The 23,339-nt window shown below is 48.6% G+C and overlaps 1 protein-coding gene across 4 annotated transcripts in view; it reads left to right on the plus strand.

Annotated features, from left to right (window-relative positions):
• LOC105488438 (immunoglobulin superfamily DCC subclass member 3) overlaps positions 1 to 23,339 on the plus strand; it is a 52,066-nt gene that overhangs the window by 11,211 nt on the left and 17,516 nt on the right. The window contains exon 1 of one of the 4 annotated variants that reach the window (XM_011752482.3): positions 10,513 to 11,188. The exons of 2 other annotated variants lie outside the window; for them this stretch is intronic. The gene's annotated coding sequence lies outside the window, so the exon portion shown is untranslated. Of the gene's footprint in view, positions 1 to 10,512; positions 11,189 to 21,547; positions 22,601 to 23,339 lie in introns of those variants that run through there. One more of the 4 variants, XM_011752493.3, reaches the window with a different exon arrangement.

Genomic DNA, 23,339 nt, shown 5'->3' on the forward strand with positions numbered 1-23,339 from the left:
TGGGCCGGGTTGGCTTAATGCAGGCAAGCCAGTGGGGGCCAGGACTGGCTCACCTGACTCAGGCGGGAAGGAAATGTGACACAGAGGGCTGGTGTCCCAGGGGCTCCACCCGCCCTTCTCTCTCTCTTCTCTGGGTCTTGATGTCCATGCTCCTTGGTCTTTGACGCTCCTCACCCCCTGCCGCCCCCTCTGCCTTCCTGTGAGGCCACATTTCGTATACTGGTCTTTCATATCCCTCAGTCCTAGTTTCTCCTGCCTTGTCCTCCCAACCGTCTTCCTTTCTCCAGCTCCTCCTCCCTCCTTCTCTTTCTTTATTGTTCTATCCTTCTTCCTGCCCCTTTTTTTTCTTTTTCTTTAGGGATAGGATCTCACTCTGCTGCCCAGGCTGGAATGCAGTGGAGTGATCTTGGCCTTGAACTCCTGGGCTCAAGAGACCCTCCCACCTCAGCCTCCTGAGTAGCTGGGACTACAGGCATGTGTCACCTCATCCAGCTAGTTTTTTAATTTTTTTTTTTTTTTTTTTTGAGACAATGTCTCACTCTTTCGCCCAGGCTGGAGTGCAGTGGCGCAATCTCAGCTCACTGCAACCTCCACCTCCCGGGTTTAAATGAGTCTCCTGCCACAGCCCCCTGAGTAGCTGGGACTACAGGCCTGTGCCACCATGCCCAGCTAATTTTTGTATTTTTAGTAGAGATGGGGTTTCACCATGTTGGTTAGGCTGGTCTCGAACTCCAGACTTCAAGTGGTCCACCCGCCTCAGCCTCCCAAAGTGCTGGGATTACAGGCATGAGCCACCACGCCTGGCCAAGTTTTTAAAATTTTTTGTAGAGATGGGGTCTCACTATGCTGCCAAGGCTGGTCCAAATTCCTGGCCTCAAGCCATCCTCCCACCTTGACCTCCCAAAGTGTTGGGATTACAGGTGTGAACCACTGTGCCCAGCCTGCCTCTTTCTTCAGTTGTGAGAGTTCCTGTGTTTACCATCTTCTGCTGTGTTTAAAGTGGGATTTCTGTTTCAGAAGCAGAAGTAGGTGAGCTCAGGCCTCTGCAGAGACTAAGGAGAGAGACTAGGAAGATGAGGTTCAAAGAGGACGACAAAGGATGGGGTCCATAGCCCCCCAGCAAGTCAGGAGCTCTCTGGGGGCAGACCCTTCTTGAGAGGAATCTGAGAACCCTGGCCCGGGTTGGGGCCTGTCTCTGAGCCTGGCCACTGACACTGACACTGACCACAGTGGGTGGTGGGGACAGCCCTGGGCTGCTCTCTGGAATGCTGGTGTTAGGTTGCAGTGCAGATGCAGGCAGTGATAATGGGCAGGAACTGGACTTTCTGGTCTGGCTGCTGCCCCCAAGGCCATTGGAATGTGAGGGTGGGGGTACTATCAAGAGGCCACAGGGACTTGGGGTGGGCAGATGGAGACCAGACCACCTAAATGGAGAGGAGGGGACAGACCACCAGGAGAGAGACCCAAGTTCTAACCCTTTCATTGAGTCACAGGCTGCAGCAACAGAATCCTAAAATTCCCAGCCCCCTTATGTCCTTAGGGGTCTTCCCGGTCTCCTGGTAGGATGAGAGCTCCGGGAAAAAACTTGGTGCTCATCTAGTCCAACTTTCTCACTTTACAGACTTGAAAACTGAAGCCCCAGGGGAGTGACCTGCCCAAGGACACGGCTGGTCTTCCAGCCTGGGCAGGTAAGGGAGTCTCTGGTTTATCAGGCTTCTGAACCCTGGCCTTCCCCAGTGCCTCACTCTTCACTGCCCTCTGGTTTAGAAAGGAGGAGTCTTATATGGTCCTCCCCTAGGACACACTGGTGTGCATGTTTCTGTTTTTCTTTTTCTTTTCTTTTTTGAGACAGGATCTCACTCTGTCACCCAGGCTGGAGTTCAGAGGTGCAATCTTGGCTCAGTGCAGCCTCAACTTCCTGGGCTCAAGCAGTCTTCCCATCTCAGCCTCCCAAAAAGCTGGGACTATAGGCACACAATACCACGCCCGGCTAATTTTTGTATTTTTGGTAGAGATTAGGTTCCACCACATTTTTCAGGCTGGCCTCAAACTCCTCAAGCAATCCTCCCACCTCAACCTCCCAAAGTGCTGGGATTACAGGTGTGAGCCACTGTACCTGGCCCCTCTGTTTTTCTTTCGTCCTGCCCTGGTTTGTGGATGTGGGCTTGTTAAGCCTTGGATGTGGGCTCCTGACCTCCATGGCAGATTGCAGAGGGTCTCTGAGTTTCCAAAGCACCCTGGAGGCCGAGCTGAGCAGGTGTGAGGGCTACCTATGTGCTGGTTCTTGTAGAGAACTAGTTAGTAACAGTAAATGTAGTCAGAGTGATATGGGGCTGCATTGTTCTAGGCCCTTTCTGTGCTTATTTAATTCCCACAATTCCATTAATAGGAATTACTAGTCTTGTTTTACAGATGAGTAAACGAAATCCCAGAATGATTAATTAACTTGGTCAAAGGTACACAGTAAGTGGGGAAGCTGGGATTTCAACCCAGTTCTGCCTGACCCAAAAAGTTCACTGGCCTGAATGTCTCTATCAGGGGCTCAACCCCCTGGAGAACCTATCAGTATTTATGCCTCAGAAATAAAAGCAGATACCTGGGGGCATGTAATGTGAGAGTAGGGGAGTGTAGAGAACAGAGGACAGCTTAGAACCCTGGCCAAGGCGGGAGCCACTTCTGGGTGGGCCAGGCAGGGTTACATACTCCATGGCCCAGCTGCTGCTGGGACATCCCAGTTACAGGAGGCTCTGTGTAGAGAAGTCTTGCTCTACCTGTGAGGCAGGCAAGAGCTGGCTGGGAATGGGTTCCTGAGTGAAGAGGAAGCTGGGAGGTGGCTGGGGCTGCTGGAGGTAGAGGTGGGAGTTGCTTCTTCCTGCGGAGGAAAGACAAATTCCCCCTCCTCTTCACTCCCTTTCCCTTTCTTGTTTCCACATAATGATGCTGATTGCTCCACATCTGTCATAATTACTCTTTGTTTGAAAATTCAGAACAAATCACAGGAGAGGAACGGGAATGGCTTGAGAAGGCTCCTTCTCCCCAGGGGTCCTGGCAGGAGGCGGGGGTGGGGAGGGTGGGCGGCAGGGAAAAGCCATAATCATCCTGGAGGAGCTGAGACAGCTGATTGTCCTTGTCCTGTCCCCTTGCCTGGGCAATAGCCACAGCCCCCAGGGAAGGTGGCCTAGCCTACGGCCTCATGGAATTATATGTCCATGGGGCAGACCCTGGGGCCGGGCAACCACTGGGTCTCTGGAGTGAGAGCCAAGAATGGGGGACCACTGTTTCCAGGGAGCACCAAACCACACCCTCTTGGGGGTCCAGCAGGCGGCCCTGGATGCTCAGTGCTGCACACTCGCTCCCCAGCCTGACTTCTGGTGAGGGTTCTGGTTCCCATCCCTAGCCTAAAGGCCCTTGGTTTTGGGGGCTCATCATTCCCGGAGTATGAGCCCACGTTTGTGACCCTGTCTGCCATGAGCATCCTTTTATGTTTCCCTCCCAACCTAACCCCTTTCCACCCGTGGGCTTTTGTGGGGAGAAATCAAAGACAACCTAGAATTTACCCCCAAACCAGCTGGGGGTGGTGGGTCACACCTGTAATCCCAGCTCTTTGGGAGGCCGAGGCGGGCAGATCACCTGAGGTCAGGAGTTCCAGACCAGCCCAGCCAACATGGTGAAACCCCGTCTCTACTAAAAATACAAAAATTATCCGAGTGTGGTGGCTTGGCGAGCGCCTGTAATCCTAGCTACTCGGGAGGCTGAGACAGGAGAATTGCTGGAACCCGGGAGATGGAGGTTGCAGTGAGCATTCTCCCCCTTTTACTAACCCCACTCTGAGATCGGGCCACTGCACTCCAGCCTGGGTGACAGAGTAAGACTCCATCTAAAAAAAAAAAAGTATCCCCAAACCTCACTGGTAATAAAACCCCACGTGTTCTCACCCTGCAGTACACTCCGACAGGACCGTGTTGGGGTCTGACACTTCATGTTGTTGGAGCCAGTGCAAGATGCAGACAGTCTTGCACTGATGACTGGCTCTGGGTTCAAGTTTCCTCCCTGAACACTGCTGAGCCTCAGTTTATCTTTGTGGAAAGTGGGAGGGAGCACCGCCCTGTCATCAATCATTCTGAAGGGGAGAGGATGAGTAAGGCCCAGGCATTTCTGGAGTGTAGAGTCCTGCGCACCCCCCCATCCCACCCTCACCCCCCCGCCAGTGGGGGCACCCTTTGTTCAGGTTTTGTGTCAGCAGGTCAGAGAAGCCAGGGGAGTCCTGGAGACAGGAGGTGCCTGGCTTGGAGGGGACACCTCCTCTGGGCCCACCATTATAGACTGAAGGTCATGGGAGGAGCTTGGACTTGACTCCGACACCATGATGCTTACCTCTCACCCTCCCTGGCTCCCACTTCCAGCAGAAGCTGCTTTTAATATGTAAAATTTCAGCTCACCTTTGTGTGACTTTGGGCCCATCCGCTCACCTTACTGGGCCTCTAGTTTCCTCCTAGGTGGAAGGTGGTGTGCACAGGGAGACCAGATTAAAAGATTCCTAAAATCCTTTCCCAATTCTAAAGTTCTCGGACACTACCCCATTTTCATCCTGAACACGGCTCTCCACTTCCTCCTCTGCCTCCCTCCAGGCCCCCCAGCTCCCTTTGTGGAGCACGGAGTTTTGCCTCCTCTTTTTTTTTAATGTCAGGATGAAAGTTTTGAGAATAGCGCTCTAGTCATTCTCCCCCTTTTACTAACCCCACTCTGTCGCCGCCCTCCTGGCTCCTGCCCGCGCACGTGTCCAAAGCAGCCCAGGCTGCGGAGTTTCGGGACGCGGTCTCAGATCCCTGGTCGCAGGGCGCCTGGCTCCGCCCTGGGCGGGGCGCGATGGGCAGAGTCGCAGAAGCAGCCCTGCAGCAGGCACCGAAAATGATGCCTCGTCCTCGCGGCAGGAGAGGCGACGCCCCTACCCCAGCACGGCGGTATAATCCTGTGCCATTAGCGCCGCGCTGCACGGTTGCTCGGCTGTCAAGTCACCGAACTGCGTGCCCGAGTGTGTCTGTGGATGTGAATGAGTGTGCGTGTGTGCGGGGCCTTTCAGTCACTGCTCTTAGAGGCTGCTGTGGTCAGCGTGGGAAGGGATATTTTCATCTGGAAACTCGGGAACTCACCCTTATCAACTGGGAGCCTGGAATGGGTCTGAGAGGGGGAACATTGGAGAGCTGGAGTTGGGGTACTTGGGGTGTAGGCCAGGGATTTCTTTTCCGTTTCTTCTATTTTCTTTCTTTTTTTCTTTTTTCTTTTCTTTTCTTTTCTTTTTTTTAGACAGGGTCTTGCTCTGGCATCCTGGCTGGAGTGCAGCCCCACGACCATGGCTTGCTGCAGCCTCAACCTCTGGGGCCCAAACAATCCTCCCACCTCAGCCTCCCAAGTACCTGGGACTACAGGCCTGCACCACCACACCTAGCTAATGTATTTTTTTACTATTATTATTTCTGGTAGAGACTAGACCTTACTATGTTGCCCAGGATGGTCTTGAACTCCTGGGCTCAGGCAATGCTCCTGACTCGGCCAAAGTACTGGGATTACAGGCTTGAGCCACTGTGCCCGTAGCCCAGGGATTTCTGACAAGGAGCTAGAGCTAGACAAAAGTTTATGGGCAATTCTTGAAATGGGCCAGGTCGCCTGGGCACTGTGGCTCATGCCTGTAATCTCAGCACTTTGGGAGACTGAGGCAGGTGGATCACTTGAGTCAGGAGTTCAAGACCAGCCTGGCCAACATAGTGAAACCCCATTTCTACTAAAAATGCACAAAATTAGCTGGGCATAGTGGTATGTTCCTGTAATCCCAGCTGCTCTGGAGACTGAGACAGGAGAATCACTTGAGCCTTGGAGGCAGAGGTTGCAGTGAGCTGAGATTGCAACACTGTACTCCAGCCTCGGTGACAGAGCAAGACTCTGTCTCAGAAAAAAAGAAAAAGAAAAGAAAGAAAGGGCCCAGATGCTCTTTCCAGCATGCTGATTGGTCAAATGGGATTTGGGCTCTAGCTTCAGAGCCAGAGCTGAATAGGACCTTAGAGAATTGAAACCCAGTATTTGGCTTGCAACAAACAACACTTCTCAGATCTTTTTCTGCCATCTTCAGATTTGGTTTCTTTTCCCCTCCCCCCACTTGGGTTATTTTTGTTTTGCCTCTTATATCCCAGCTTATACGGAGTGTCCTCCCCTTTCTGCAACAATTCCCTTCATCCTCATTTTTTGAGGTGTCTTAAAATTGTATTCCAATTCTCCTGTACCTTAGAGAAGCCCTGTCTAATTTAGTCCCACTTGCAGATTGGATTAGAATATTCTTGACTCCATTATCTCAGATCACCCATAATGATATTACATAGAAAGATCCTCAGCCTTGAGGCTGTTTGATATTCGTGCCCTCCTCTGTTTCTGATTTTTGCTTCTCAAGTCAAACCATAACAAAATCAGGATCATTACAGGCAGGCTGGTATGATGTTGAGAGGATCAAGGCTTTCCTGAAATAAAGTGATATTGCTTTTATCACATCACTTTGAGAACGATTCATTGGGCTGTATGTCCAGCTCTGCTTTTCGGGAGATGGAGGGAATCAGAAGACAGGGTTCATGCTGGAACAGCAAATATATATCTTACCCCTTCCGCTTGTCTGCAAACATTGTGGGGAAGGGCTAGCTCCTCTGCACCCTCAGGGCTTGGCCTGGAGTTGGTATCTAATGAGGGTGAGAGAATGGGGAGCTGTGGGTATGATGTGGGAGGATAGGAACACCTCCTACCTGCTGTGGTTCACTCATCCCCAGAACTCAGCAGCTGGGATTGGGGGAGGGCAGATGAAGCTGAATCAGATATTACTCCTAAAAGGCCTATAGGAGCATTTTACCTAAGCCCTTCTCAGCAGGCTTCCGAGTCCCTGCTGTCAGGAGCTGAGAGTGACCATGTCTGACTGCTCTTGGCTCAAAGATGAAAGGGTCTCATCCATTTCTCTGCATCTAACTATACCCTAAATCCCCTGTTTCAGTCTTTTCTAGTATTAAAGGGCACCCGCATATCCCTGTTCTATTATCTTCCCTGAAACACCCTTCTTTTAAGGTCTGGCCATTGGCCGCTTGAGAGAGGATGGAGAAAAGGCCAAGTCACAGGTGCCACTACTAAGTACTGAGTGGGAACGGCTTGGCCTGGTGAGTTCAGACCTCAGTCTGCCATCCCAGGAGAGGTGGCTACTGGTACTTAGTCATCTCAGGATGGGACACCCTCCCAGGAAAGCTGGAGGAACTTGTAGGATTCCAGACCACCGGCCTTACGCTCAGAAGAGCTGACAGGCCAGGCTCCATGCTAAGAAGCATGCCTCTTCCCTGCAGTGTCCTGTGCATCCTCCTCAGAAGGCCTGTCCCTGCACAGACATGCCTGCCTTCCTGTTATAACCATAATGACAATAAAGCATTCTGTGAACCCAAGTTGCTGTGGAAATGGGGGGGGGGAAGACACATACTCTCATTATTATGCTCATTATATTCCTATCAGAATACTCACCCATGGAGCATTTTTTTTTTTTTTTTTTTTTTTTTTTTTTGAGACAGAGTCTTGCTCTGTCGCCCAGGCTGGGGTGCAGTGGCCGGATCTCAGCTCACTGCAAGCTCCGCCTCCCGGGTTTACACCATTCTCCTGCCTCAGCCTCCCGAGTAGCTGGGACTACAGGCGCCCGCCACCTCGCCCGGCTAGTTTTTTGTATTTTTTAGTAGAGACGGGGTTTCACCGTGTTAGCCAGGATGGTCTCGATCTCCTGACCTCGTGATCCGCCCGTCTCGGCCTCCCAAAGTGCTGGGATTACAGGCTTGAGCCACTGCGCCCGGCCTGGAGCATTATTTTTAAAGTTACTCCTGGTCTTGGATTTGGGAAAGGAAGAGATCATTTAAAAGCACTTTCTCAGGCCGGGTGCAGTGGCTCACACCTGTAGTCCCAGCACTTGGGGTAGATGCATCACTTGAAGTTAGGACTTTGAAACCAGCCTGACCAACATGGTGAAAACCTATCTCTACTAAAAATACAAAAATTAGCCAGACATGGTGGTACACACCTGTAATACAAGCTACTCGGGAGGCTGAGGCACAAGAATTGTTTGAACCAGGGAGACAGAGGTTGCAGTGAGCCAAGATCGCGCCACTGCACTCCAGCCTGGGCGACAGAGTGAGACTTCATCTAAAAAAAATAATAAACTAATTAATTAGATAAAATAAATCAAAGCACTTTTTCAGTTACTTAAAAGGTTGAGGGCCGGGCGCGGTGGCTCACGCCTGTAATCCCAGCACTTTGGGAGGCCGAGGCGGGCGGATCACAAGGTCAGGAGATCGAGACCACGGTGAAACCCCGTCTCTACTAAAAATACAAAAAATTAGCCAGGCATGGTCGTGGGCGCCTGTAGTCCCAGCTACTCAGGAGGCTGAGGCAGGAGAATGGCGGGAACCCAGAGGCAGAGCTTGCAGTGAGCCAAGATCGCGCCACTGCACTCCAGCCTGGGCGACAGAGTGAGACTCCGTCTCAAAAAAAAAAAAAAAAAAAAAAGGTTGAGGTGGGAAGATCGGTTGAGCCCAGGGGTTCAAGGCTGCAGTGACCCAGTGCACTCCAGCCTGGGTGACAGAGAGAGACCATGTCTCAAAAATTAAAATAAAACATAAAGGCACTTTTTCAGTTAAAAGTATTGAGTCTCTAATTTAGGCCTGGAGGCTCCCCTTGCTTTTTGAGTGTACCATTTCTCAAAATGTAATTTATCTGACGATTGGCCATTCAGGCACCCTTGTTGAAATCTGGGCAATCCATAAAGGCATACATATAGAGATAAATAGTAAAAAATGTATTTGTAGTTATGGTTTGAACGGCCATTTTAGTCTTGCAGAATGAAGCTAGTGGCCTGTATAGCATTAAAATTGTTTTGGGGCTCCGTGCAGTAGCTCATGTCTCTAATCCCAGCACTTTGGAAGGCGGAGGCAGACAGATCACTTGAGCCCAGGAGTTAGAGACCAACCTGGGCAACATGGCAAAACTCCATCTCTACCAAAAATGCAAAAAATTAGCCAGGCATGGTGGTGGGTGCCTGTAGTCCCAGGTACTTGGGGGGCTGAGGTCAGGGGATCACTTTAGCCTGGGAGGTCGAGGCTGCAGTGAGCTGAAATCACGCCACTGTACTCCAGCCTGGGTGACAAAGTGAGACCCTGTCTTGGAAAAAAAATTAAAAAAAGGTCTTGGATCTGCTACTAATTAGCTGTTGTTTCCTTGGATCTTTTTTCTCTCTAGAAATGGGGGCTTTAAGCCTCTCCCTAGAATCCCGAAGGTGGAGGGGAAAAGGGAGGTCAAATTGGGGTTCCAGGCCTCCCACATCTACCCCATCCATGGCAGCTCAGCTTTTTATCTTTTTGTTTTATTTTGTTTTGGAGTTCTCTAAACTGACTAACTAGGCAGATAGGCCTAACGGGGAGTAGTTCGGCAGCTGCAGGTGCTGTAATGCCAAGAGGGCTTTAAGGGCCTAGAGCTTTAGGTAGAAGAAATGTAACTCTAAGATGAACATTTAGGAGAGTTATAAAGAAAAACATTTTTATCACATCTGTGGTTCTGACCAAGGTTAGATTAAGCCTTAATTCAGGAAAACAATGAGTTATACTTAAATTTTGGAAAGCTTTTCATGTATCGCCGTCACCACTAGTGCTTGGTGGTGTTAAATATAGGTAGTTGGTCAGAGCAAGGAACAATTTGGCTGTTGCTTGTTTGTTCCCTCAATAAGTGTTGTCCATTCTTCATTTTATTCTCAAATAAATGGATGGATAGATGGATGCTTCTGTGCAAGGGTTTGGCTATGGGCAGTCTACAAAATGCTTATAATCGAATTATGGTGACATGGACATTAGAAAATGCTGCAGCCTCAGAAAGGGCTCTGTGATATGTGTCAAATAAGGGGTGCTAACCAAGGGCTATTGGTTTAGCCCGACAGCCTTCTGTTGATCTGGGCAACACTAATTATTTAACAGATAAAGAATTTATTAATCATTTAATAAATCTGATAGAACACTGGAACATAAGCATATCATTCTTCCTTTAGGTGGAATTAGTCAAAGAGCCCATCAGAAGAGATTAGGAAGTCCATATTTCCAGAAAAAGAATATGCAGAATTGAGGGGTATTAAAGCAGGTCCAGGCCAGGCATGGTGGCTCACAACTGTAATCCCAGCACTTTGGGAGGCTGAGGTGGGCGGATTGCCTAAGGTCAGGAGTTCGAGACCAGCCTGGAGCATCTCTACTAAAAACACAAAAAAATTAGCCAGGCGTAGTGGTGCGTGCCTGTAATCCCAGCTACTTAGGAGGCAGAGGCAAGGGAATAGCTTGAATCCAGGAGGCAGAAGTTGCAGTGAGCCGAGATCAGGCACCGCACTCCAGCCTGATGACAGAGCAAAACTCTGTCTCGAAAAACAAAAGCAAACAAAAAAAACACGTCCATTCTCAAATCTCAAATCAGCAAATCTCCAAGAGTATCCATCCTGTACCTACCTGCCTCTGTGCCACGTACTCTGTGAGGGATAGCACAGAAAGATAAGACACTTCCTGATCTTGAAGGATGTAATCTCCCCACCCACTCCCCAACCCCCAACCCCCGCCTTTAGAAAAAACCCACTTTGTTTGGTGGTGATGGTGAAAAAGCAGCCTGATGTAGCACAAAGAATCTCTTGAATGCATAAATAGTGTGACCATCGGCTTGTCCATCTGCACCGTGGTTTCCTTTAGTTCTGATTGATTTCTAAGTTGAGCCACCTCATATCCTCACCTGTGAAAAAAGAAATACCTCAGACTCACTAGACTGCTCATGGTGCCTTGGCTTCCAGGGGCATGTGGCTGGAATTCTGCTCTTACTGTCAGCTCCACCACTCTCCTCAGGACCCACCTCAGTCAAAACAGTGGTCTCCGTGCTTGGGACATTAAATCCAAATTCTGAGGCCTTGCTTTGCAGACCTCCCCTTTCTGACCATTTCCCTCTTCCCGACTCCTCTAGTCCCTTCATCAGTTCAGGCTCCCCACAGTGCCCCATCTTCCCTCTTCTTTTCCCAGTCTTTCTCTCCTGCCTTCTCTACCCGCATCACTCCCAGCCATTGCTTAAACCTCTGCAGTCCTTTCAGGTTGGTGGTACACAGCTGGGCACTAAGGTATGTAAATTCCCCACTCTTTCCCCAAGTGTTTGGTGTGTCTAGGCGAAATGGGATTAGGTCTTTGAATGCAGAGCCGTGCCTGTTTTTCCTGAATTAAGGACAACCGGGCGCCCAGTTAGGGCGCCCTTGAGAATCTGCAGGTGGAGAAGGCTCTGTGAGGGGCCAGGAGGGAGGGACGAGGGCGAGTCCGGGGGCCGCGCGTGTCCGCCCAGCTTCCACGGAAGGTGAAGGGCCTCTCCTCGGCGAGACAGGCACCGCTTCCTCAGTTTCCCTCCGCCGCCGCCGAGTGCGCCGGGGCCGGGCCCAGCTGGGGAATCCGAGGCTCTGGGGGAGGGGGTGGCGGGAAATGGTGCCTCGCTCGCCCCAGCGACATCAAACCCTCGTTTGGCGTGCGAGGACAATGGCTGTCTTATTTTCTCCATTCGCCGCGCACAATGCCGGATTCTCTCATTCACCCGCGGTGGTGCGAGCGAGGTAATTAGCCAGCGCCATTCAGTGCGGACACTATTGCTATGCGGGGGGGGCGGGACGCCCGCGTCGGCGGAGATTAGCCGCGGGCCGGGGCGCAGCTGCGGCCACTTCAAAGGCAGCGCGCGGCCCGGTCGGCTGTGGGAACCGGCCCCCGCCTCGGGCCCGGCCGCCGGGAAGGGGCCCACCGCGTCCTCCCGGCTCGCGCCCTCGCCCGCAGCCCCTGCCGCGCCCTGGGCCGGGGAGCCTGGGGCCGCTCGGGCCGGGGCTCTGGCGGCTGTTGTCGCTCCCCATCACGCTCCTACTTTCATCAGGACCTCCAGTGCTTTTCTCCTTTGAGGCCCGGAGTCAAAGGGCAGAGCGGGGAAGGAGGGAGAAGAGCGGGGGGGATGGGAGCCTGACACAAAGCGCTGACCTCCGAGGAGTGGAGCAGATGGTCCCACTTACTCCTGCCGCCCAGCCAGCACGGCTCTGGGGCCCCAGGCTTGGGCCTGACCCCGCCCGCCAGCTGAATGCCTGCACTGGGGCCCCGCGGGGGCCGGGCTCCCCAGGCTCCCCAACCCGCCCCACTCCGCTGCCCACTCTTGCCCTCGCCTCCTGGCGTTGGAGTCAGGCTGCCCGGAGCTGGAAGCAAGGGTTGGGGGCCTGGGCTGAGATTCTGCCCTGGTCCAGATTCCCAAGAACCTGCCAGGCCGGGGTGTCCCAATCCTGGGGTCACTTCCAGAGCTTTAGTAGACACACCGATTCCTGAGCACTACACCAGACCAATTAATCTCAAGCTCCAGCAGCAGGGTCCAGAAATCTGCAATGGCTAGGCGACAGCCTAGGTTATTCCGATCTGCAGCCAAGTTTGAGAGCCAGGGGCCTAGCCTAATTCACCTTCCTTTTCATTGAAGAGGCTGAAACTCAAGTAGAGGAATTATTATAACTTGTTGGAGGAGAGCCATTGAATTGTGGCAGGCTGGGGACTTGCATGGAAGACAAGATGATGGGGAGTGATCCTCAAGACCATATGACCCTTTAAGTCAGCATTCAGGGAACAGTTTATGAGGACTTAGTGTTTACCTAGTATTTGTTCTAGGTGCTGGAGGTAGAAAGATAAATATGTCTGTTCCCTGCCCTTAAGGGACTCATAGGTCTTCTATGGGTAGGTAGATAGGCGCATGAACAGCTGACTCTAGTCTGAAAAGGGGTAGGAGAGGTGCAAGCAACATGTTAGAGTCAGGAATGAATTCTGCTTCCTTTGGTGGATGTGGAAGATGGGGGCAGTGGTAGAGAAAGGGGCAACAGAGTTGCAGGCAGAGGGGGCAGTGGAAGCAAAGAATACAAGGGTGAATGTCTGCAAGGTGACATAGCATGAGAAGAGAATGTCCCTTTATGGATATGTTACAGGATAGGGGTCCTGGGGATTCAGACCCCAAGAGAGGGTTCTTCAATCTCTCTCAAGAAAAAAATCAGGGTGAGTCTGCAGTGCAAAGTGAAAGCATGTTTATTAAGAAAATAAATAAATAAGACTAGGTACAGTGGCTCACGGCTGTAATCCCAGCACTTTGGGAGGGCGAGGTGGGCAGATCACCTGAGGTCAGGAGTTTGAGACCAGCCTGGCCAACGTGGTAAAACCCTGTCTCTACTCAAAATACAAAAATTTGCCAGGCGTGGTGGTGTGTGCCTGTAATCCCAGCTACTTGGGAGGCTGAGACAGAAGAATCACTTGAACCTGGGAGGTGGAGGTTGCAGTGAACTGAGATCGCACCATCGCACTCTAACCTGGGTAACAAGAGTACAACTCTGTCTCAGATAAAAAAGAAGTGGAGGAATAAAAGAATGGCTACTCCATAGAGTGGCCCTGAGGGCTACAGGTTGCCCATTTTTATGGTTATTTCTTGATGATACGATAAACAAGGGGTGGATTATGCATTCGTCCCCTTTTTAGGCTATATAGGGTAACTTTCTGATGTTGCCATGGCATTTGTAAACTGTCCTGGCACTGGTGGGAGTGTAGCAGTGAGGACAACCAGAGGTCACTCTCATGGCCATTTTGGTTTTGGTGGGTTTGGGCTGGCTCCTTTACTGCAAACTGTTTCATCAGCAAAGTCTTTATGACCTATATTTTGTGTTGACCTTTTATCTCATCCTGTGATTTAGAATGCCTTACCCATCTGAGGCTGGGCATGGTGGCTCACGCCTGTAATCCCAGCACTTTGGGAGGCTGAGGTGGGTGGATCACGAGGTCAGGAGATCGAGACCATCCTGGCTAACACGGTGAAACCCCATCTCTACTAAAAATACAAAAATTAGCCAGGTATGATGGCGGGCACCTGAAGTCCCAGCTACACTGGAGTCTGAGGCAGGAGAATTGCTTGAACCCGGGAGGCAGAGGTTGTAGTGAGTCAAGATTGCGCCACTGCACTCCAGCTTGGGTAACAGAGCAAGACTCCGTATTAAAAAAAAAAAAAAAAAAGAAAGAAACAGTAAGCTTGTCCTGTATTCCTACAAAGATATTCCACAATATATTCCACAAGAGTAAAAGCAAAATAAGTAAAGTTCTTCCAAGTAAACTGAATTAGAAGGCTTTCCATTAACTGGACAACTGTTGGAACCAAGCTGATATGGGGTTGTTAGTTGATTGTAATGTGCCCAAAATTGGAATACTGATCCAGATTTTTACATTACCCATCCCTCTTATTTCTTATGAACGGCAGTCAGAGATTACTGGTTGGTTCACAGGAATAAGCAGAGTTAGCCTAAATTGCAGAAATAAACTTAAAAACAACTTATGAGACTAGACTTTAATAACAAGTGTACCATGGTTCTTGAAACATAATATTTCTCTGTCCAGTTTCCCATTTTTACTAAAGACAAATCATGGTAAGACCGATTTGCTTTATTATACTTGGTCTAATTATTTGTATAAAGTACAGCAAGAATAATTATTTTTCACATAGGATCTTTTAAAATTGGCTTTGATGGAACTCTCTTCCATAGAAGGAAACTTAGATGAGATTTTTTAAAGCCAAGCCCTGCCATGGGCTTGTACCCTTAAATACCTATGAATTGGGTAAATTCCTCTCTTTTTGAGGTCCCTAGATAACTTGGGGCTCCTGGACCTGTGAGAAAATGACATTCTTTACTTGTCATAGGTCAGAAACCCTGTACAGGGACTGTGTAGGCAAGGTGTGAGACCAGTTCCCCAAAGGGCTTTTATTGGCTCTACAAGTTAAGTTTGATTCCTTAAAGGACAGCACATCATTCCAGTCAAAGCCTTGGTAAAATAATCAGTTTCTCCAACTATGTCCTGTTACAAAAGAGAACAGACTCTTATATGCAAATAATTATATTGCCATAAGTTAAGAATACTCACGACTAGTTTCCAAATTCTGGAGAAATCAGGTAGAAAGAAACAAATATGTTCCAAATTTTGTTCACAGCAGTATACTTTACTCAATTGCTACAAGCTGCAAATAGCTCAAAAGAAAAATATCCTTGACTCTGAAAAACAGAAATAAAGGATCAGCAACGTTTTAAGCAAAATTTAAAAAATTACTTCAGTTTTCTATTGGTTCAGTTAATTCAGTTGACTTCTATTCTATCTGATATTCATGAAGTTTCCAGCTCTTCATGGGAGTTCTGCAAGTTGTTTCCTCTATTCTAATGTTACAATTTCCAAAGTTATTAGAAACCTGCATTTAAGAACACCTGCTAGAGTTTTATAGTTGATTATAAAACACCTTTTAAAGAGGATTAAAACAAGACAACAATTGTCTGGATGATAAAAAGTTTTAGGACAGCCACTATTAAAGCCACAATTGATAAGGAAATTTGGTTACTTCTGTGGCACACAAAATTTTACATAACAATTATAATTATTAATAACATACATTAAGTTATATTACAATTATAGGAGTTTCCCATAACTTTGGACCTTATACCAATAACACATTTATGCAAATATAGTCCAAAGAAAGCAAAACACCATTTCATATTTGACAATGCTTCCTGTATGATTTTTGTACCAAATAAGCCAAATTTCACCTTTACATTAATGTACTATTAAACCCAATTTTAAATAAAACTTTATAGACATATTTACCCAATGTTAATGTTTAACCATAAGGTAAGATTCTTTTTTTTTGAGATGGAGTCTTGCTCTGTCGCCCAGGCTGGAGTGCAGGGGCGCAATCTCAGCTCACTGCAAGCTCCGCCTCCTGGGTTCATGCCATTCTCCTGCCTCGGCCTCCCGAGTAGCTGGGACTACAGGCGCCTGCCACCACACCTGGCTAATTTTTTGTATTTTTAGTAGAGACGGGGTTTCACTGTCTTAGCCAGGATGGTCTCAATCTCCTGACCTCATGATGTGCCCGCCTTGGCCTCCCAAAGTGTTGTGATTACAGGCGTGAGCCACTGCGCCTGGCCAGTAAGATTCTTATAAACCTTTTATAACCCTTTACATTTTTTTGTGAAAGAACAGATTAGTGCTCTAAGAAATACCTGTTGTGCTTCTATTCCAATGTTTAATTTACGGAAAAACTGAATAATACGGCTTTAACTTTAGCCAATATGTTCACATACAGAATATCTTACAATTAATTTTTATGAACCTTCCACACCTTGTTTAAAGTTTAGATTTTTTTTCTTACTAAAAACAATCCTTTAATACTTTAGGCAGAAAAAAATCCACATTCTCATGACTTCTTATAATCTTTCACTAAAACACATTTTACTTTCTTTACACACCTTGCATGTTAAATTGTTTCTTTAGTAGTTTCAATTACATGTTATAATGTTAATTCTTAGCAACTTTTATTTTTGGTGAAAACCTTGGTAAATTCGAGATTTTAATTATGCACTAAGTATACAGCCTAGCCTAGGACATACCAGGCAGAAGTGCAGGTAAGAGCTGACTCTTGGCCGGGCACCATAGCTCATGCCTGTAATCCCAACATTTTGGGAGGCTGAGGCGGGCAGATCACCTGAACTCAGGAGTTTGACACCAGCCTGGGCAACACGGTTAAACCCCATCTCTACTAAAAATACAAAAATTAGCCGGGCATGGTGGCACACGCCTATAATCCCAGCTACTCGGGAGGCTGAGGCAGGAGAATTGCTTGAACCTGGAAGGCGGAGGTTGCAGTGAGCCGAGATCATGCTATCGCACTCCAGCCTGGGCAACAGAGCAAGACTCTGTCTCAAAAGAAAAAAAAAAAAAAAAGCTGAGTCTCAGGCTGGACATGGTGGCTCATGCCTATAATCCCAGCACTTTGGGAGGTTGAGGCAGGTGGATCACTTGGGAGGCTGAGGCAGCCTGAGGTCAGAAGTTCCGAGACCAGCCTGGCCAATATGGTGAAACCCTATCTCTACTAAAAATACAAAAATTAGCCAGGCGTGGTGGCAGGTGCCTGTAGTCCCAGCTACTCAGGAGACTGTGGCAGGTGCCTGTAGTCCCAGCTACTCAGGAGGCTGAGGCAGGAGAATACCTTGAATCTGGGAGGTGGAGGGTGCAGTGAGCCAAGATCGAGCCACTGCACTCCAGACTGGACAACAGAGCGAGACTCCATCTCCAAAAAAAAAAAATTAAATAAATAAATAAATAAATAATCCTTTCAGATCTCTTATTACCCAACTTTATCCCTGCCAAGCGGCCAATATTTCTAACTTCTGATCTTTACCAAAGGTAACCTCCTAGGTGCTTAGAGAAAGGAAAATTTAAGACTGTCCACAGAGAAGAGAATAGACAAGGTCACGCAGACATTTAAACCAGAAACAACTTACTTCCTAGGTGGGGAACTGAACCCGGACCACCACTGTGAAAGTGCAAAACCCTTAGCTGCTGAGCTACAGGATGGGGCCATCTCTAGTTTCTTTCTCGGAAGAAATCTAGAGTAGTTAATTTTGAGCTTGCAAAAGATTTTAACTATTTAATAACATTTTTTGAGTTAATTATGACACAAACCCTAAAATTCCTGTTCCCTGAAGGCAGAGACCAAAAGAAAGTACCACCACATGGTTAAAAGGTGAAGCTCCCAAGAACATAGTGCAAAGTGGAGACTTCATCCAGTTTATTGTTTGTTTCAGGGACCTGCAGCCAAGTTTGTTACCGAGCAGCTTGCTGAGTCATCTTGAAAAGTGGACTTACAGGTGTTCTAAGCCCATGTTTTATCCTGAAATACCCCCTCGACACAGAAAATGAATTCATAGCACAAAATACACCAGCTTAAGACTAGCCTTAGAATTATTTTTCGCATTAATCAAAACTTTACAAAGGAGATAACAGATTTTTTTTCCCATTCATTCAACCATTTGCACAGAGAGAGAGAAACCCCAAATCTGACTGGTAAGGAATTATTTCCCTTTTGCTGGCATGTCAGGCTTCTGGGTTCCCTTTCCCTGAGCGACCCTACTGATCTGGCTTATGGCACCATCGCCCCAGGGGCCAAGCCGCATCATAAAGGGAAATTATTTTTTTTCATTCTGGCCAGAGCAAAATACGTGTGATAATAAAACATAGACATTAGCTACTCTGCTTAGCACCCAATAGCAAACTGGCAAGGCTTAAATTTGCCCCCAGATGAGCCTGTCATCTTTAATCCAACCTCCAACTAGGAGTTTCAACACATGGTCTCTGGGCAAGATGGTCGCCCTGAGTAATAGAAAAGATAAGAAAGAGAAAGGAGAGAAAGAAAAGCATTGCCTGTGGCAGGGTGGGGAAAGCAAAATGATCAGGAGGCCAGAGAAAGACCCACGCATTGCAGTGACACTGAAAAGTTCAGATGGCTGCTGTCGGTCAAGCAGGGATTTTTTCTAGCAACCCTAGCAGCTCTTGAGTTTCCCGTTTTAGGGAGGAAAAAGCTCCCCATGTCCCAAGATCCTGTACATGCCTAATCCCATAACCCACAGCCATCAGCAAAGAGTGCAAAGCAGCTTAATCCAAAGAGATAGCAGTTAACATCCCATAGTGCCAAAACTGTTCTTAGACAAGAGGGACTTTACCAAGAGGGGCCTCTAACCCCCTAAATCTTAGAAGGGACTCTAGCCCTCCTAAGTCGGGCCTCTAACCCAGGGTTGCTCAAACGTCCTTGCCTGTTATTAAGAGGGGCCTTTAACCCACTCTGTCTTGAAGAGACTCTAACTCCCTGAAGTTGGGCCACTAACCCAATCCCATTCTTTACCTGGATACCGCATCACTTACCCAAAGTCTTCCAATCAGCCCTGCAGTCTATTTCCTTTGGGTTGGGGTGTCTCCTCAGTATCGTCCCTTCCACTGTTTGCCAGAAATATGTTACAGGACCCCAACACTTACCCAAAGGTAGCCGCTGGGTAAATGTTTCTGCACTATAGTCCTTCTGTGATGGCCAGAAATATGTTACAGGACAGAGGTCCCAATCCAGACCCCAAGAGAGGGTTGTCAGATCTTGCGAAGAAAGAATTCAGGGCAAGTCTGCAGTACAAAGTGAAAGCAAGTTTATAAAAAAAAGTAAAGGAATAAAAGAATGGCTGCTCCATAGACAGAGCAGCCCCGAGGGCTGGTGGTTACTCATTTTTATGGTTATTTCATGATGATATGTTAAACAAAGGGTGGATTATTCATGTCTCCCCTTTTTAGACTGTATAGAGTAACTTCCTGACGTTGCTATGGCATTTGTAAAGTGTCATGGCGCTGGTAGGAGTGTGTAGCAGTGAGGATGATTAGAGGTCACTCTCGTGTCCATTTTGGTTTTATTGGGCTTGGACCAGCTCCTTTACTGCAACCTGGTTTGTTGTTGTTGTTGTTGTTGTTGTTGTTGTTGTTGTTTGAGATGAAGTTTCGCTCTTGTCACCCAGGCTAGAGTGCAATGGCGTGACCTCAGCTCACTGCAACCTCCACCTCCTAGGTTCAAGCAATTCTCCTGCTTTGCCTCAGCCTTCCAAGTAGCTGGGATTAGAGGCACACGCCACCATGCCCAGCTAGTTTTTGTATTTTTAGTAGGGTCAGGGTTTCACCGTGTTGGTCAGGCTGGTCTCGAACTCCTGACCTCAGGTGATCCACCTGCCTCGGCCTCCCAAGGTGCTGGGATTACAGGCTTCAGCCACCACGCCCAGCCTGTCACCTGTTTTATCAGAAAGGTCTTTATGACCTGTATTTTGTGCTGACAAAATCTCATCCTTTGACTTAGAATGCCTTACCCATCTGGGAATGCAGCCCAGTAGATTTCAGCCTTCTTTCACCCAGCTCCTGTTTAAGATGGAGTTACTCTGGTTCACAGGCCTCTGACAGATGGAAAGGGGCCACTTTACCCAGTGTTATCCTAGCATCTTAATGTTAGTATGGACCTTAGAGATTATTTGTCTATCCTGCCCCACTCCCATTTTACAGATGAGAAAACCAAGGTTGGAACCGAAAGGTCACAGAGGGAATCTGTGACAGAGCCAGAAGCTGATCTCAACCTGCCTCTCTGTTACCTAAACCCCAACTATATTAGTTCCTACAAATCCTAATATATGGTTCTGGAAATTCGGGGGAAGTATCTGTTTTTGTTGAGTTGTCCTTGTGGTCATGTGAAAGCAATTTACTTAATAGCTGCAGCCTGGGCCCCTCTAACCAGACACCCTTCCGGGAGGTGAGGGAGATCCGGTGTCCTGACCAGAACGATGGAAGTTAGGGATATTGTGGGACTGGGCAGGTTTACATAAGGAAGATTGGTGACCCTGACACCGGTGTCCTGACCAGAATGATGGAAGTTAGGGATATTGTGGGACTGGGCAGGTTTACATAAGGAAGATTGGTGACCCTGACACTGGTAGAGACGCACAGTCTGTGGAGAGGGGCTCTGCTGGGCCTGGACATTTTCAAGTCCAAGGCAGAGAAGAATTCCAAGTCATCTCCCAGCCCCTGACCCTGCACCATTGGCTGGTATTTGGAAGCAGATGTGCCTCAAAGGTTGCAGCTGGATGAGACCCAGTAACTGAGCTGTCCAACTCGCATTTCTCCATTTTACAGAGGAGGGAAAAGAGGCTCAAAGAGGGGCTTTGCCTTTGCCAAGATCACATATCTAGTTGTTAAAAGAGCTGAGTCTCAGCCGGGCATGATGACTCACGCCTGTAATCCTAGCACTTTGGGCGGTCAAGGTAGGCAGATCATCTGAGGTCAGGAGTTCAAGACCAGCCTGGCCAACATGGCGAAACCCCATCGCTCCTAAAAATACAAAAAAAGTAGCCAGGCATGACGGTGGGCACCTGTAATCCCAGCTACTCGGGAGGCTGAGGTGGGAGAATCACTTGAATCTGGGAGGTGGAGGCTGCAGGCTGCAGTGAGCTGATATCATGCCATTGTACTCCAGCCTGGACGACAGAGCAAGACTCTGTCTCAAGAAAAAAAAAAAAAAGGGCCGGGCGCGGTAGCTCAAGCCTGTAATCCCAGCACTTTGGGAGGCCGAGACGGGCGGATCACGAGATCAGGAGATCGAGACCATCCTGGCTAACACGGTGAAACCCCGTCTCTACTAAAAAAAAATACAAAAAACTAGCTGGCCGAGGTGGCGGGCCTGTAGTCCCAGCTACACGGGAGGCTGAGGCAGGAGAATGGCCTAAACCTGGGAGGCGGAGCTTGCAGTGAGCTGAGATCCGGCCACTGCACTCCAGCCTGGGTGACAGAGCGAGACTCCGTCTCAAAAAAAAAAAAAAAAAAAAAAGAGCTGAGTCTCGTGGCCACCCTTTTACTCCATGGAAGCCACTAGCATTTCACAGTGCTTCCCCCCCAAGCCCCCCAAAACAGAAAAATAAATTCTGTATTTTTTACAACCCAACAGGCTAGACTACAGGCACAGACCTGCAGGCCCACCCTCGCAAGGCTTCACAGCTCAGATCTGCTGGAGGGCAGAGTTGGAAGTGCTCAAGGAAGAGCCATCTTGGTTGTTTATATGCCTGTATTAATAGAAATTAGGAGCCATGTGGCGGCACAGTGCCCATTAGTGGGGGTGATAATACCACCTTATCATGGTGCTTATTTGCATTAGTTACTCTCTGTAAAACCTACCACCAAACCCTGGGGGAGTTGAAGTGAAGCCTGCTGTGTCATGAGTGACTCTGAGTATGAGTAGGAAGGGTGGCAGTAAGGGTCTAGCAACATAGAGGTTGTGTGCCTCTGTGTTTTTCTGGGTGAGTCTAGGCCTCATCAGTTATGTTTAAGGGTCATTTGAATGTGTATTTCCCCACTGAGGACAGCTTTGTGATGAAGGGAAAGACCCTTGGATTTTGAGTCAGACCATTGTAAGTCCAAATGTTTGCCTTAACATCACTGACTGGCTGTGTGACCATGGGCAAGTTACCTAACTTAGAAGGGCTAGTAATCCCTACCTCTCAGAGTTATACAGATGGAAGTAATATCTAACCTTTGCCTATTGATGGCCTTTGCAGGTCTTTGTTTTTCAGAACCATATTACTGTGACAGTGACCTTCCTGGCTCTGGTGCTTTCATCCTTCTGATGTTTCTTTTTTCTTTTCTTTTCTTTTTCTTTCTTTCTTTTCTTATTTATTTTGTATTTGTGTGTGCGTGTGTGTGTGCGTGTGTGTGTGTGAGACAGGGTCTCACTCTGTTACCTGGGCAGTGGCGCAGTCACAGCTCACTGCAGCCTCAACCTATTGGACTCAAGCGATTCTTCTGCCTCAGCCTCCTGAGTAGCTGGGACTATAGGCACTCACCACCATGCCTGGCTAATTTGTATATTTTTTGTAGAGACAGGATTTCACCATGTTGCCCAAGCTGATCTCAAACTCTTGGGCTCAGGCGATCTGCCCACCTCGGCCTCCCAAAGTTCTGGGGATTACAGGCGTGAGCCACTGCACCTGGCCCTCAACCTTCTGATGTTTCTTAGGAGCTTGGGTGTGCACACCTAAGGACGGATTTGTGGGATGGAGAGAGTTTGCTCCTGGGGTGCCAGAACGTCCTGTCTGAGACATTAGCATTCAGTAAGTATCTGTTGAATGAATGCTTACAGTTGACTCAGTGGGTCTGCTGTGTAAATAGGACAGATGACTATATTTCCCAAACCAAAAACCAGGACACATCCTGATTCATTGCCTGATATGTAGGATGAAAACACGGCAAAATACTTGAAACTGGGACTGCTTTTGAAAACCTGGCCATGGGGTTGGTGGGGTGGTCACATGGAACAGGAGATGCTTTTCTCCCTTTCCCTCCTCCCTCAATGTGAGACACTACCATGAAATGCAGGGCAGTGCACCCCCTAGTCCCTGGGCTGTCTAAGGCAGGTCCCCTGCCTGCATCCCACAGCACACACCCCCAGGCACACTTCACACCCTCCACTGAGGGAGGAGTTGCTCATGGCTTGATCTGGAGGAAGAACTGGAGCCTCCAAATTATGGGACTGAGTAATTAAAAGCAGGGCTTTAAGCGGTTTTATTCCCCTTGGCTTGTAAAAGTCTAGCCTGGAGGCTGCTGAGAGCCCTTTTGCCTCCCCTGCAGCCACGCCTTTGGCCTTGTAGTCCATTTCACCCAGTCCGCCAGCCAGGGGACCAACAGCTAGATGTGGGGACATTCCCAAAGCGGAATCCAACCTCCCACTGCCCCCCACCTCTCCTTCATCCAGGCCCCTGTTTGTCAGAGGTGGCTGTGAGAGGGGAGAGATGTGGATTTATGGCTGCTGACTTGAAAGACAAAGTTGCCTTTTGTGTTAGAATTGGGTGT

This window comes from Macaca nemestrina, chromosome 7 (genome assembly GCF_043159975.1).
Source record: "Macaca nemestrina isolate mMacNem1 chromosome 7, mMacNem.hap1, whole genome shotgun sequence".
NCBI classification, from domain to species: domain Eukaryota; kingdom Metazoa; phylum Chordata; class Mammalia; order Primates; family Cercopithecidae; genus Macaca; species Macaca nemestrina.